Source organism: Myotis daubentonii, chromosome 7 (assembly GCF_963259705.1).
Source record: "Myotis daubentonii chromosome 7, mMyoDau2.1, whole genome shotgun sequence".
In the NCBI taxonomy this organism is placed as follows: domain Eukaryota; kingdom Metazoa; phylum Chordata; class Mammalia; order Chiroptera; family Vespertilionidae; genus Myotis; species Myotis daubentonii.
Window position 1 is genome coordinate 38,817,252 of NC_081846.1, and position 15,375 is coordinate 38,832,626.

The 15,375-nt window shown below is 35.7% G+C and overlaps 1 protein-coding gene across 1 annotated transcript in view; it reads left to right on the forward strand.

Moving 5' to 3' along the window:
• CERKL (ceramide kinase like) overlaps window positions 1–15,375 on the forward strand; it is a 95,002-nt gene that overhangs the window by 25,573 nt on the left and 54,054 nt on the right. The gene's annotated exons all lie outside the window — the stretch shown is intronic.

Genomic DNA, 15,375 nt, shown 5'->3' on the forward strand with positions numbered 1-15,375 from the left:
CTTACCAAGTATGCTCTTGCCCTGGGGCCTTTATACTTACTGTTTTCTCTGCCTAGAAAGCCTTGGAACCGTCTGTGTTATAATTAGATATTGCCTGATTTTAGACAGTTAACACAGGACATATATTATGTAACATCCACAAGTGGCCTTACGTAATCAAACAGTCAAATTTCTGAATGAAACATTAAGAATATCCATGCTAAAGGGGATCAATAGAGCTTAAAATCTTACTGTCAATTCAGGCCCAGTTTTCCTACAATGTGAGGTCAGCTCACGTTTTGCTGTTAAATGATTTAAGAAAAACCGTACAGTTTTCAGAGCTTTGGGGTTTTGGAATCACAGATGGGAGACGCTGGACCTGTACCCACATGGCTTACACTTTCATTTATTTTTTCTGATCTTCATTCAATGACTATTTATTGGGTAGTCAGGCAAGATTTCTGTCTGTAAGGGTTCTCTGTGTAAAGTCTGGCATGTAAAAAGGGTTCAGCTTCCAGTTATCGAGAGAAGGAATGAAGCTCAAATCATTTCCACTCAAGTATGTGTTATTTTTAGAAGACAGTCTGATCAGTTGAAGAATAGTTAACTATTATTGAAAACAAAGTATCAAATGCATATTAGTATTTGGAATATTAGAAATATGCAATGGAAAACTCATTATCTGCTTTAATGCCTGGTAGCCTGCCTAACCGGTTGGAGTCTGTTTCATTGATCGGTTATTGATTTGGCATGTAACTGTAAGTTGAATATTAGTATAATTTGATCCTTTTCTGGTTGCCCTCTTTATTCAAGTATTTTCAAGCAATTGGTCAGGGATATTGCATCAATATTTCAATCTACTTAAAATTTTTAGTGCTCAGATCCATTTTAAGTAACACTTTAAAATTAATTGAAAGTTAAAGATAGTGAAAAACTTTTATAAACATCACCTGAAAATTTAACATTTACTTATATTCTTTACATAAAGGAACTTATTTCTCTCTAAAGAAAATGTGAGTAATAAAGTGCCATAATGATATTTGTCTTCATGTTGGTTGAACAGCCATAGCAGAAAGTTAGACATGAGTAGGAATTATTATTGCCACCTTTGGCAATGGTTCGCCAGCAAGAAGGATTTTGTGTACTCCAGAAATTAATCATTTTCTCTTCTGTTGAGCTTAGCATAATTGTATTTAAATTGCTAATCTGTTTTGAAGGCTACATAAATTGTTTAACATTTAAATTCAATCAAATTTATAATTAGCATAATATTTTCAGAACATTTGAACAATTAGATATAAGAAAATGAGAATGTGTTCTTATAGTTTTACTATATTGAAAAATTTGGCTCTTGATCTATAGACTGCAATCTTCAATCACGATTTTTTATTGCTTTTCTATCATTGACTAGATAGAGCAGATGTGATTTTATTTTTTAAATCACATTATGGGGACAGCTTTGTTGGGGTTTTATGGAAATGGCTTTATTTATTCTGGTCATGAGTGAGATTTCAGTTGTATAAGAAAAGCTATTTTACATGTAAGCAGTAATTACTTGCAGTTTTTAAACTTAGCAAACATGCTTTTAACTAGTCAGTGTTTTAGAAGGTCTTTATGTAGCCGATCACAATGGCTTATATTCAACAGTGCCATTAAATGAAATAAACATGGGCACCTCTCCTGACACAGAGGCACAGGTGGACATCTTGGTAGCAAGCTTCATGCGGTGTGACACATGGCACAACCCACCATGGGGCAGAGAGCATGCAGCTCCACCTAGGAGTCATTTTCTGGATACTTGCTGTAGATTTGTATTTTCCTGTGAAACAGCCATTATTGAAGACATTTGCATAGTATAATAGTTGTTCTGTTATTAGATGGTTATCATAATTTCTTAAAAATAGTCAAGACCTGCGTAGCACAACCAATTTAGAAGCCAAAGTTTCTGTACCCCAGCCCTTGCTACGTGCATAAATGGTATTTTTGACTCTGCCCTTTATAATGCTGGCACCCTGTGCATATTAGATGTAATCAGGGCTGAAGGGAAACTTGAATCCATCTGGAAGCAATAAACTTTTCTAAAAGACTGCACAGTGTTATTTAATCCTGTGACTTCTTACTGTGAGTGAAATTAAGGTTTGATGCAGTTGTGTCACATCATGTTGATATCAAATTTATCTCTCTGAAAAAAAAGCCCTGACAGTAACATTACAGCCCAGAGGAGAAGACGGCTTGCTGTAATCCTATAAGCTGTTTTGCTTTGATTACATGTTACATAGGGTAGCAAAAATATATAAAATGCTCCATCTAAAATTTTTAATTTTTTTAAAAATTTACATTATCAGGTAGTACTTTCTTACCTTTTCCTTTAACGTTGGCCTTTTATCATAGCACTAACTATCTTGTAAAACTGTAGAATGGTGAAAAACAAGGAGAAGAAACTGTTATTTTAAAACTTTTTAATTGGGAACACATGTGTGTAAATATCATATAGGTAGTATGCGGAGGTCAGAACATTGAGTTTATTTTCATGTCACACTCTTTGAATCAATTTAAGTCTTTTTCAGGAAAAAAATTAACATTCTCTAATTTCTACTCCAAAATGGCTTCAAAATTTTGTTTTACTTCTAATATGTAGTTGGAGGATCATATGTTGTGTGGATAGGAGCCTAAATGATATCAGCTGACCGGCATAACTTAGTGTTTGTGTGTGTTTGTTAAGACTTAATTGTTCCCTTACATTTTGCCTAAGTTCAATTGAAAATAATTTAGAAAGTTCAGAAATTTGACTACATTTTATAGGTAATTTTTCTTTCAAGTAATTTTTCCTTTTTAGTCAATTGGATTCACTTAGCTAGAGTTTTAGAAATATTTTTGTCAAGTATATGCTTTTAATGGTGGACATGAGATAAAGGGCTATATCTCCCATGTGCCTAGCATATTAAAAATAAACATGAACTTTGTCTTAAATGTTATTATGTTGGATTTTTTAATAAAACCATGATAAGCCATATTAAAATTTTTTATCACTTTTCTTTTGCCTCCACCAAGTCTAGGACTGTAAATCCTCATCAAATAAATACATAAAGGTTTACAAACATTTTTTAGAACATCTTGAATTATGTGTATTTGTTTTTAGTTTACTTTTGTATGTTCAGTATATATTGCTTCTGGCAATTTCTCTTTACCCTCCCCCACTCCCCCGCCTCTTCCCCCAGTGATTTCCTTGACCACAGGTGGCCTCCTCCAGCATCAGGAAGGTGGACTGGTGATTAGTTCAGATAACCTGGGGGTTGATGAGGTGAATCTTTTTCAGTTGGTTTCTGGATAGTGGATGGAATTCTGTTCCTAGCTACCACACTCCCTAAATGAACTTCCTTTTTGGTGCTAGGACTCATCTTCGTCAATTAAAGATTTCTACATCTTTAATCTCTCATGTAATGGTTCTGCTGCCTTTCAGTAACACAGATCTGCCTTTGGCCAAGGTGAAATACCCTGGACTTTGAGTAGTTATTCTGAATTTCTTTTTAGGAGCAAATAGTGACAGTCTTCAGGGGAAAATGGAATGAGAGTGGTATGAAAGTAAGCCTTTTAGTGTCCTTCAGGAGCAAAACTTCAGATTAACTGGAGGGTTGTGTGGCATCGTCACCGCGACTGCTGTTGTTAAGTCAAGGGGATCTGACGGACACAGGCGGGGCATTGGTTGGTAGTAGTGGTGGAGGTGAAAGCAAGGTCAGTGTGGCTATCTTTGAGGTCCTCAGAAGAAATGAGTGTCGGTGAGTCAGCTTGGACTGAGATGGAAGGGCCTGTATCTAGCAGGAATCCCGTGCCCACGCATTGTCCTTAGACGGTGGCAATAGAAGCCGTTATTGTGGCTTAGATCGAGTCCTATTTCCACAGCCCAGTAACTTTCTTACCTTTATGAAAATTGTTATATTAATAGGATAATTTTAATATATACACAGAAGTGCCTGGAATGTAGTAGGTGTTCAAATATGTTAAATGAAAGGACACCTTTGGGCTTACCCTCAACTATTACAGTCTTATCTTTCTCTAACCCTTTCCTTCCACCACCATTTTTGAAAACCATATTTAATTAGTATGGAAAAAATACATATGACCATAACAGATTTTCAAAGACTTAATGTCTTCTCCTTCTGGTACCTTAGGAACTTCTGATATCTGACTAAATCTCAGCTGAGCAGCACTGTGTTGTAGGAGTTGAGAGGAACTGGGAAATGAAGGATGTCTCTTGGAGGAGGGGCTTACCAGTGTTTGGACAGATGGTTAATGTTTGAAAAGATTGGAGTCAAAAAGGCTTTGCTGGGAATGAAGGAGCAAAGGTTCAGAGGTAGAAATGACATCGTATGGTTAAGATATTATCTGATTGATTGTAAATACAGTCAGCAACAAACTTTTATGGAAAGCCTAGCCTGTGTTTGAAGAATTGGGCTAAGTGCTGGGATACAGAGCTTAGAGATGAGGAAGATGAGGGAGATATTGTTGAACCAAATTGCTGAGAAACTAGAAAAAGACCAGTTACCATACCTTTGAGGTTCATGGGGGAATCTGTACAAAGATCATCTGGTATGCTGTATATGAACTATATATTACATATGAACTCATGTATATACCTGAACTAGTCATGCCAAAAATGACTAGGTTATAAGACTAAGAAGAATCAAATAAGGCCATATTTTCTGTCATCGTCATTCTCAGAGACTCCCCGTTTATTATTTTCCTGTGGAATTGGGATGGAAGTAGACTTAAAAAATGACAGAGGCAAATATATAGGTAGTAAAATCAGGAATAAATAGTCTCCACACAAGTAGCACATAGGGCCTTTGCTGAGGTGAAAATGGCATCGCATGATAAAGTCAGGCTATAGAATATGAATTTTGAAGTGTTTTTAATGTGTTGCAGATATAATAGGGACTTTAGATATAGATAGTCTCTAAAACATTAATGTAATAAAATCTTAGTTATTTGACACAAGGTGGTGAAAGATAAAATGCATGAATCATGCCACCTTCTGGCTGTGTTTTCTTAAGGTTATGCCTATCTCCACGAAGCTACCTACCACGGGTTCTCAAGCTTCTGGTCATGGGGACCCTTTATACTCTTAAATTATTAGAAACCGCAAAGAGCTTATGCTTATATAAGTTATAGTCATTAATATTTATTGTAGTAGAAATTAAGTAAACATTTAAAATACTAATTCATTAAAATAACAGTAATATTTTTACTGCATTTTAATATATTTTTATTAAAGTATTTTATAAAAACATCAAAGAAGCAATGCCACTTTACTATTTTTATATTTCTGTAAATCTTTATTTTTAAATATATTTTTATTGATTTCAGAGAGAGGAAAGGGGGGGGGAATAGAAACATGAATGATAAGAGAAAACCATTGATCAGCGGCCCCCTGCACACTCCCTACTGGGGATCGAGCCAGAAACCCGTGCGTGTGCCCTGACCAGGGATGGAACCATAACCTCCTGGTTGGAGGGTCGACATTCAGCCACTGAGCACACTGGCCAGGCTCTAACAGAAAATTTTTTAAAATTAAGATTTATCTCTTGAATAGAAGTCATACCTTTACCAGAAGACTTAATAGAAGACAGCTGAATTCTTAAGATTGTGTCTTCATTCAATCTGTTGTGAATATGTTCTTTGGTTAAAGTATATAAGGAAAATCCAGTTTCACACAGATGTGAGTTTAGGAAAATATTTTAATAATGTTTTCAGATAATTGTGGTTATCTTTCTTTGATACTACAACAAAACTTAAGTGCTCGTATCTTAAAGGTTAGTTACAATGCAGAATTAGAAGACTTACTACCTTTTGTAGTCTAGGTGAAAATTTATAGGCATGTCTTGCACTTTGAATGAATATTTTACTCATGCATGATTTTATAGCATCCTGCATTGGCTATTTGGAAAATCGGTGTACTGAGTTAAAAAGAGCTTCCAGGCATTGACACATTTCATTATACAATATTTAAAATATATCAAATACACTAATATCACTGCCAGTCTCATCAGAAAGTTCTTTAAGTATTGGGAATCTGTCAAGTTCATGTAGCAGACACAAATTTTTTAAATTCTAATTTTTGCTTTAAAGCTTGAATTTCATCATTGGCAACAAACATTGTCAGTTGTTTTTTCTTGTCTGACTAGCTGACTCTTCTCATTTCCCAGGAAATGTTTGCCAAATACTCGCATCTGAATACCATAGTCTGTTAGTTGATCTCTCAAATAAAAATGGTTTTCCACAAAAACTAGCTAGTTCAGCTGCAACTAAAATGGTGTAAGTGCTTTTCTTGGAGAGAACCATTCCTTTTTTATGTGGCATAAATTCTTTGTGCATATGTGCATATTTCCCACTTCATCACACATAATAAAATAAAAGGAAATATACTCAAGCCTAGAGATTTTTAAAAGTTAAAAAAATTAAAGTGTCAGAACTGTTCATCAAGAATAGGTAAGTGAAACTTTTTTTAAAAATTGAATTTGAGTTGATAAGGCAATAATTATTAGTAAAATTTGATGTCATTGCCTTTTTTCATACTTATACCAAGAGTTTTAACCACTATTACCTTTGCATCATTAGTGCAAATGCTAACATGGTGAAAAAAGAAAATATTCTGATAAAAATCAGTGTGACCCTGTATATCCTCTAAGACCACACACTGAGAATTGCTGATGAAGCTGTTTTGGTGTAAGTATTTAAATGATTGACTTAAGTTGCCAATTTCTCCTATTATTTGTCAGTATAAAACAACAGTATAAGTATACACAGACCTTTTATTAATGGTAGAAGTTTTCAGGGGAAAGCTGGTTTCTGAAAGCTCACTGAAATATCTGGAACATGAATAAGTAATATATCAAGAAAAAAGCTTTAGAACAGAAAATTGCCTATGATTGGAAGTCAGCTTAAATTCTCAATTATACTGTTTGTTAAAATAGATTTTATGTGGTATTTATGATTGGGCATAGACTTCATGATTTAAAATTGCTAATATCACTTTGTATCATGGGCATTAAATGTTGACTTGTATTACATGTTTATTGTCTACATTTCAAATCCTCAACCCAAAGAACAATATTTAAGTTCATTTTGGATTTCATGCGAAAAAATATATCTTCAAGTGCTTAAATTCTTAAGAGAAGTATCTAAGCTGTTTACACATGACTTAGTGGGGAAAAAAATTACAGATAGAAATTGATCATTGATTTTTTTAATTTGGTGTGATAAAATATAATTTTTTATTTTGAGTATTTAAGTATCAATTTCTCTCTGCTTCTTGATTTCTTTCTGTAAATGATAAATTTAAAGTTCCCTCTACTTCTTTTACTAGATAAAATACTTGTTCTTTTCACTATATGTATATATTTAGAAACTTAAACCTTTCTGCTAACAAATTCTATGTCATAATTCTTGAAGATAATAATGCATTGTGATAGTTTTTCAGTAAGCAACAGGAGCAGCCCTATTTGTTTAAACCCTAGTTTAACCTGATTATTAACAATTAAATTGTGTTTTTTCTTACAATTAAAGTGTATTCAAATTTATTGGTCCCTTGCTTCACAGATTTATCTCAGTATGTGGTGTATTCAAACAGAATTTTGTATTTTTAATTAGGGGATTAGATAAGTAATTCTGAAGAGCCAAAAAAAAAAAAATTGTTAGACATCACATTGCTTAACCATCTAATATACCGTGTGTGTATACACTGTGCTGTGGGAGTCATCTCTCAGGCAGGCTTGTTTTCCAGGCAGTGTTTGAAAGAGTGGACATGTGCAGAAACTGTGAGCACAATTAGCGCCAAGCAGATAAATCCAGCTCTAATCCTGTTTACGGTCTGCATCAGACAGATGTGCCAAGATTGATTTAGACAAGCCCTAGGCTTACAGTAATATTTTTATAAAGTTCCATTCACTGTTCTATTTTTGTTAAACCTTTGCTAAATATTCTTAAGTGTTGTTGGTTTTACTCTCCTTGTTAGCCACTGTAACCTACTTTAGGCCGGTTCTGCTTTGGTCTCATGGTGACAGGGTAACCTGCCAGGAGAGGTTATCTTTATTCCATGTAATTAAATTGACTTTTTCCCCCAAGAAAATACAACAATAGGAAGTGGGTGCTGAATTAAATAAATAGCATGATATCCAATAGATGTATACTTAAATCCCCTGCAAGAACAGATGGTCCCCAGTATCTCTGTAAGTAATGTGAGAGGACAGTTAATGTTCTGAAACAACTAGCTAGAACCAATACAATAGAAATGAACCCGTAGATTTCAAATAATAAAACACATACCACAATGCAAAATTATATATCATCTGTAAGGCTTTAATTCTTATAATCTCTAAGGAAAAGTGGCCATAGATGATTTCCATATTTTTATTTACTGTTATCAAGTGTCAATTTATGAATCAAGTTCTACTTTATATTTTTTTTACCAATTAAGGTATATTTTACATTAATATAAAATTAAAGTTATATTTAAAATACATGCCCCAAAATTATGTTTTTTATTTTTAACTCCTCTTTTAACATACTGCCTGCATGTGTTAAGTTGTACATGGAATTGTGGCTTTTGAGTACAATTATGAAAATATTTGTTTTGTGGCAGAAACTAGTTGTACTATAAGAGGTGGCTAAATTGGGGATCAGAGCAGCTATCTCACAGGTGAAGAATTAAGCAGAGATATAAAACCTACATTTTTGTCAGCATTTATAAATTTATAAATAAAATCATTTATAAATGAAAAGCAGTATTTTTCTGATTCACATGGAGAATAAAGTGAATCTAAGTCATTCTTAAGTTACTGCTACAAAGGGGTGTGTATAAGTGCTCAATTTATATAGACAGTAGTCTTCTCTCTTAATGTGGTTTCTTTCCCCTCCGCCCCCTTTAATCTTACGTCTCATAAATATTTGTGTATTCTAAGAGTAAGTGTTTTGGCATGGGGGTTGAGGAGAGAAACAATGACCTTCTTAGATTTTCAGTTTATCCTGTCAGATGATTTCCAGAACCTTCAACTTCACTGAGGGTTAGCCTGAGGGCTTCCCAAGGAGAAACCTGAGGACCTTTGGCCTGAGCTCTCTTTCAAGTCAAGGAAACCAAGGTCCTGCTGCCCCCCGGAGCCAGCTGGTCAGCTGCTCGGATCAGATGGTAGGAACTTCAAAAACCGAACAGAGACTAGAAAAGCACCACCTAATCTGACCGCGATTAAACAATAGCTAGACAGTTCCAAGCCTTCAAATGAAAACACTTTAAATTCAAGTTCACAGAATCGAACATACTTTACTCCTGAAGACCATATTCTAAATGAGAAAACAATTTTATCTAAAACTAATATTATGCATATCTTCACATGTTATAAAAGCTATATTGAAAGTCAAGTGAATCCCTTGATTAGAGAGAACTGGGCAGATTTACTCATGTAATGGAAATGATTAATGTTGCAGAAATAAATAATATACCAGAGTTTCTACACAGGAAGTTGGTAGCTGAGAGATGTATATAGCTCCCGAAGAACATTTGCCTATAGTTAGAAATTGGTAAAAAACTATTTTATTCATAAATACATTATCCTTTTTTTTTCTTTCAAGTAGAAACAAAATGTTTGTTCTAAATCTGTTTCTTCTTCTTGTCTCTTCTTGTCACACTGGCAAAGAGATCATTTATGTAAAAACTCCAAATTTGAATTTGTGGGCAAATGAGGAAAAAGAAATTGGAAGCCTGAGCAGGGAAAGCAGGAAATAACCTTTCAGAGAATTATGGAAATTTTCAGAATTATTTCTGGGAGCTCCTGGTTGCTGCAATCTAACCTTCCATCTCCTTGAAGGACACCTCAATACTACTCATTAATTGACACATATTTAAAAATTGATTTGAGAGAGAGAGAGAGAGAGAGAGAGAGTGAGAGAGATTGAGAGAGAGAGAGACAGACAGACATGGATCCACTGCCTCCTACAGGCCCCCAAAGAGGAATTGAGCCTGCAGCCCAGCCAAGTGCCCTGATTGGGCAGGTGCCCGGATTGGGAATGGAACTGGTGACCTTTTGGTGCATGGGACAGTGCTCAACCAACTGAGCCACACCAGCGAGGATGACACATTTGTTGTCTTATGCTTTTCCTAAGGACTACTTAGCAGTGGTTCTCAACCTTCCGGCCCTTTAAATGCAGTTCCTCATGTTGTGGCCCAACCATAAAATTATTTTCATTGCTACTTCATAACTGTAATGCTGCTACTGTTATGGATTGTAATGTAAATATCTGATATGCAGGATGGTGTTAGGTGACCCCTGTGAAAGGGTCATTCGATGGCCAAAGGGGTCCCCACCCACAGGTTGAGGACTGCTGACTTAGAGCCAGAACAATGGTTGGCCAAATCTTTTAACTTTGACTATTTCAGTCAGAGCCAGAGGGTCTGATGAGAGTGTATGTATTTACTTGAAGGTCCTTACTTCCCATTCAACATTGGTAAGGAGTTGTGAAGACCAGCCAAAGTGCTTGGATTTAAATCTTGGATCTGCCTCCTACCAGATGTAAGACCATGGGAAAGTTACTTAAACTCTGTCCTGAATGTCTTCTCTTTTAGGAAATTGCATCTACTACATAGGGTTCTTGTTAGGATTAAATGAGATAATACACATAAAGTTCTTAGGGAAATGTTTGGCATATAGCATATTCACATTAAATATTAGCTATTCTTTTTAGGGAATGGACTTTTAAAAATTAGAATAAGTAATATGATCAGGAACTATTTTAGGATGAGCAAAGGAAATAATCTTTTAATTAATTGCAGAAATATTTTTGTAGAAAAATTTTAAATTCATATTCACAAACTATATCACAATCTCACTATCCTTCCAATTTTTCATATGCACATTCATATATATGTGCATATGAAAATACATTACACATATATTATGTATTCAATAAATATATCCAAAACAGTAATGGAATTGTACTATCCTATTTTAGATAATTTTCTAGTCAGATTTCTAAATTTTAATGGCTGAATAGCATTCTGTTATATGAATATATTTATTTCACAGAACCAACACTCTGTTATTGCACATTTAGGTTGTTTCCAAATTTCACTCATATAATGCTTGGGTAAGCATTCTTTTAGCTAAATTGTGCACATTATTTATTTTCTTAGAGTAAACTATTGGAAGTAAATCACTGGATCAAAAAGATGCATATTTTAAAGCGTTTTCCTTTTCCTACATTTGTAAAAAGTACCCTATATAATAAAGAGCTAATGTGCTAATTAGACGACCTTCTGGAATGACCTTCCGGAACAACCAGTGGATGGGGGGGTGGGGATGAGCGGTGGAGCCACAGGGCCAACTGGCAGCTGGGACTGCTGCGAGGGCAAAGGTGGCAGCCCGGGCTGTGAGGGCCGAGGCAGCTGGGGCTGCGAGGGCGAGCCCCTTGCACAAATTTCGTGCACCGGGCCTCTAGTAAAATATAATGCTGATTACAGAAAGGGAAAATTATGGAGGTTTATAAGCAAATATTTCATACTCTCTACAGCATTTCTCTCTTTTAATATGTAACCAATGTTAAGTTTGTTGTGTGTTTTCCACTGGATTTATTTCTTTTCTGCTTTTAATGGAAGTGAGGTCAAATCCCTCAGGTTTCTTTATATTCCACTGCTTTTATTCCACTAATTTTTATCTCTTAACACAAATACCTTTCCATATCAGAACACAGATCTAATTTGCTCATTTATGAGTTGTGGAAAACTAATTCAACCATCTTTCTATTGAAGAACGTGAATATTGCTTCAAGTCGTTTGCTATTATAAATACTGCTGCAATTAACATTTTGAAATCTTTTGATACCTATTTCTAACTTGTTCTCCAGCAGTTACCATTTTTGCATTCCCACCAGCACTGGTACCCAAACCATCATTGAGTACTATTTTTGATCTTGTGCCAATCTAAAAGGCAAAAATCGTATCTTGTTGTGTTGATTTGCATTTCTTTGATTACTAATTAGATTGAACTTTCTCATATGTTCGTTGGTCAATTTGCATTTCTTCTTTTGTGAAATGCCTGTCGTGGGTCTTTTATGTACTTTCCCACCAAAGTGTTTCTTTCCTTGATTAAATAGATTATTTAACTGTCATATGTTGCACATATTTCTGCCCAGTTGGCCGCCTTTGCTTGTGATTTCTATTTATGGGTCTCTAGGACTTTATAGGCATTAAATAACTTTTATGTTAAATATTTCAGTCTCTGTATATCTGCCTGTACTGTCATGCTTAGGGCTTTACTAATACATAGTTTTATCTAATCTAGATATATTGGTGTATATTAAGATGTAGGGCTCTATTTTTTCTTTTCTTTTTTAAAAAAGATGAACTAGTTCTAAATCACCATTTACTCAATATTTCCAATTGAACTGAGATGCCATTATTGTCCCATTAGTGACATTTAAAATGTATATGAGTGTTGTTTCATTAGACCAGTCACTTATATAATCCAAATGTTTTCATTATTATAGCTTTATAAAGTACTAGAGGCCCAGTGCATGAAATTTGTGCATGGGGGTGGGGTGGGGCGTCCCTCAGCCCAGCCTGCACCCTCTCCAGTCCGGAACCCCTCGGGGGATGTCTGACTGCTGGGTTAGGCCCGAACCTGCCCTGGCCTAACCCGGCAGTCAGACATCTTTCTCACAATCCGGATCTGCTGGCTCCTCACCATTCGCTTGCCTGCTGACCTGATCGCCCCTAACTGCCTCTGCCTTGGCCCCCACCACCGTGGCTTTGTCCGGAAGGATGTCTGGAAGATGTCCTGTCTAATTAGCATATTATCCTTTTATTAGTATAGATTATATCTGATCAGGCATGTACTCCCTCTCATTACTGTACTTTAAAACATTTTCTTCAGTAATGTAATATATTTATTTCATAAAATTTATAATCATCTAATTAGGTCCCTTGCTCCTTATGTCAAAGAAAATACTAATGAGGTTGTGATTGGGATTGCATTAGAAGTAGCTATGAGAATACTGTTATGAAAAATATGTAATCTTGGAAACTTGGTATGTCCCCCTTTATTCAATTCTTTGTCTCTCATTTTAAATGCTCTCCCCTCCCACGCTAGTCCAGGATTATTTTGTTAAATTTATTCCTAAGTATAATATGCTAATTTTTATGGAATATCTTTATCTCCATTATGCCTTCTTCCTGGGTATTAATATATTTGTAAACAGCTTCCTTACTGGTGTTCTTTTAAGTTCCAGTGATTCTAAGTTGATTCTTTTTGGGTTTTACAAATATATTATGATATCATCTACAAATAGTTACAGATAATATCTGTTAGGCATGTACTCCCTCTGTGCCGCTCCTACCACCAATGGTCATCTTTTATTTCATTTTTCTTACATATGGTATTGGGCAGAATGTCCAGAATAATTGGGAATAATGAGAGAGATAATAGGTATTCTTGCCCTATTTCCAGGAATTCTTGTTTTCACTACTAAGTTTGATCTTAGCTGTTGATTTAGTATCTTTAAATCTGCAATTTATAAGAGGTTTTAAATTGGAATAGTCAGTGACTTATTTGTTATTAAAGTAAAGCACACATGGTAAAAAATTCAGACTATAATAAAGGACTTGGAATGAAAAGAATTTCTCTCTTCCATGTTTTCCCTTTTCCAATGGTTCTTTGTTCCCTCTTCATGTCCTTCCTTCCCTCCCTTCTTTCTTTCCTTCTTTTTTCTTTCTATATGCCCTTCCTTCTTTCCTTGAAGCTCTTATTTGTTATATGTTTTACTACATAAAAAATTAAAATTTATCTGAGATACAAGGTCATAACTAATATGAGTATCCTAGAAGAAGGCATTTGTAACATATATCAGACATATATAGTATTGATTTCAAGAATATCTGAAGGGCTCCTACAAATTAGACGGGAAGCATCCAAATAGAAGTATGAAAATGCATGTGTGGAGGAAACTCTTTTAATAAATAAAAATACTCCAGCCTGAGAATATCGCTGAGCCTGCTTCAGGGCTAAGGTAGCGGAGAAAGGCCTCTGCTTTCTGGGGCTGTTTCAGCGCTGCTGTCATTTCTGCACTGGTTTCTATTGATTATTTTTTCTCCTATCATGTGTCATATTTTTCTGTTTATTTACAGTCATAGTAATTTTTGATTGACAGGGAGATATTATGAATTTTACCATGTAGACTTACTGATTATTTTGGTATTCCTAAAAATATTCTTGAGGTTTGCTCTAGAATATAGTTAAGTTACTTGGAAACAGTTCAATCCTTTTGAGACCTGCTTTTTAGATTTGTTGGGTGGAATGAAGGCAGGCATTAGTCAGCTCACTAATGAGACAGAACTCTTGGAAGTACTCTCCCTAATGTCCTGCGAATTTCAATATTTCTTCACTGGTGGGATCTCTGAGCATTGTTCCCTTTAATCCTTCGGGCAGTCCTTCCCCTGGCCTCACACATATGCTGATCCACGCTCATCTGAAGATTCAAGGGGCACCTCTGCAGATCCACAGAGTTCTCTCTCTGTGCGGCCTGCTCCTCTCCAGTAATGTGCCCAGTGAACTGTGGTTGTCTTGGCTTTCCTAGACTCCGAACTTCTCAGCTCAGGAGAGATTCAACAAGCTCTCCCATGGGTGCCCTACTGTGGCCTAGAAACCTCGCAAGGAGTTAGCTGGGGCAATCATATGGCTCCTTTGCTGCCCTTTTCTCAGCAATCACTGTCCTGCGCCACCTCTTGTATGACATCTGAAAACGGAAGCTTCAGCTATCTTGTATGTTTTTTTTAAAAATATATTTTATTTTTTATAGAGAGGAAAGGACAGGGATAGAGAGTTAGAAACATCGATGAGAGAGAAACATCAATCAGCTGCCTCCTGCACACTCCCCACTGGGGACGTGGCTGCAACCAAGGTACCTGCCCTAGACCGGAATCGAACCTGGGACCCTTGAGTCCGCAGGCCGACGCTCTATCCACTGAGCCAAACCGGTCAGGGCATATCTTGTATGTTTAAGTTGTTTCAGACCGAAGGTAAAATCAGTGTCTGCAATTCATGTTGGCCAGAGTAGAAGTTTTAGAAGTACTTTTGCAGAAGTAAAAGGATACTCCTACTTTGAGAGTCAAGGGTCCTTTGCTACAATAATTATTTTCTGATCTGTGGTTAAACAATAAAATTTCGAGCCTCTATAAAATGAAGTCTGATTGGGGTGACTTCCAGTGGAACCTTCTTTCTAGATCAGCAGGGATTCATACTTTCTAATCATGACAATCTTACTCTGCCTTCTTTTGTACATGTGTTACTTTACCTAGAATGCACATTTTCTTTCCTTTAAATGTGGCCTTCAGCAACCTGTCATAAACCCAGTCCT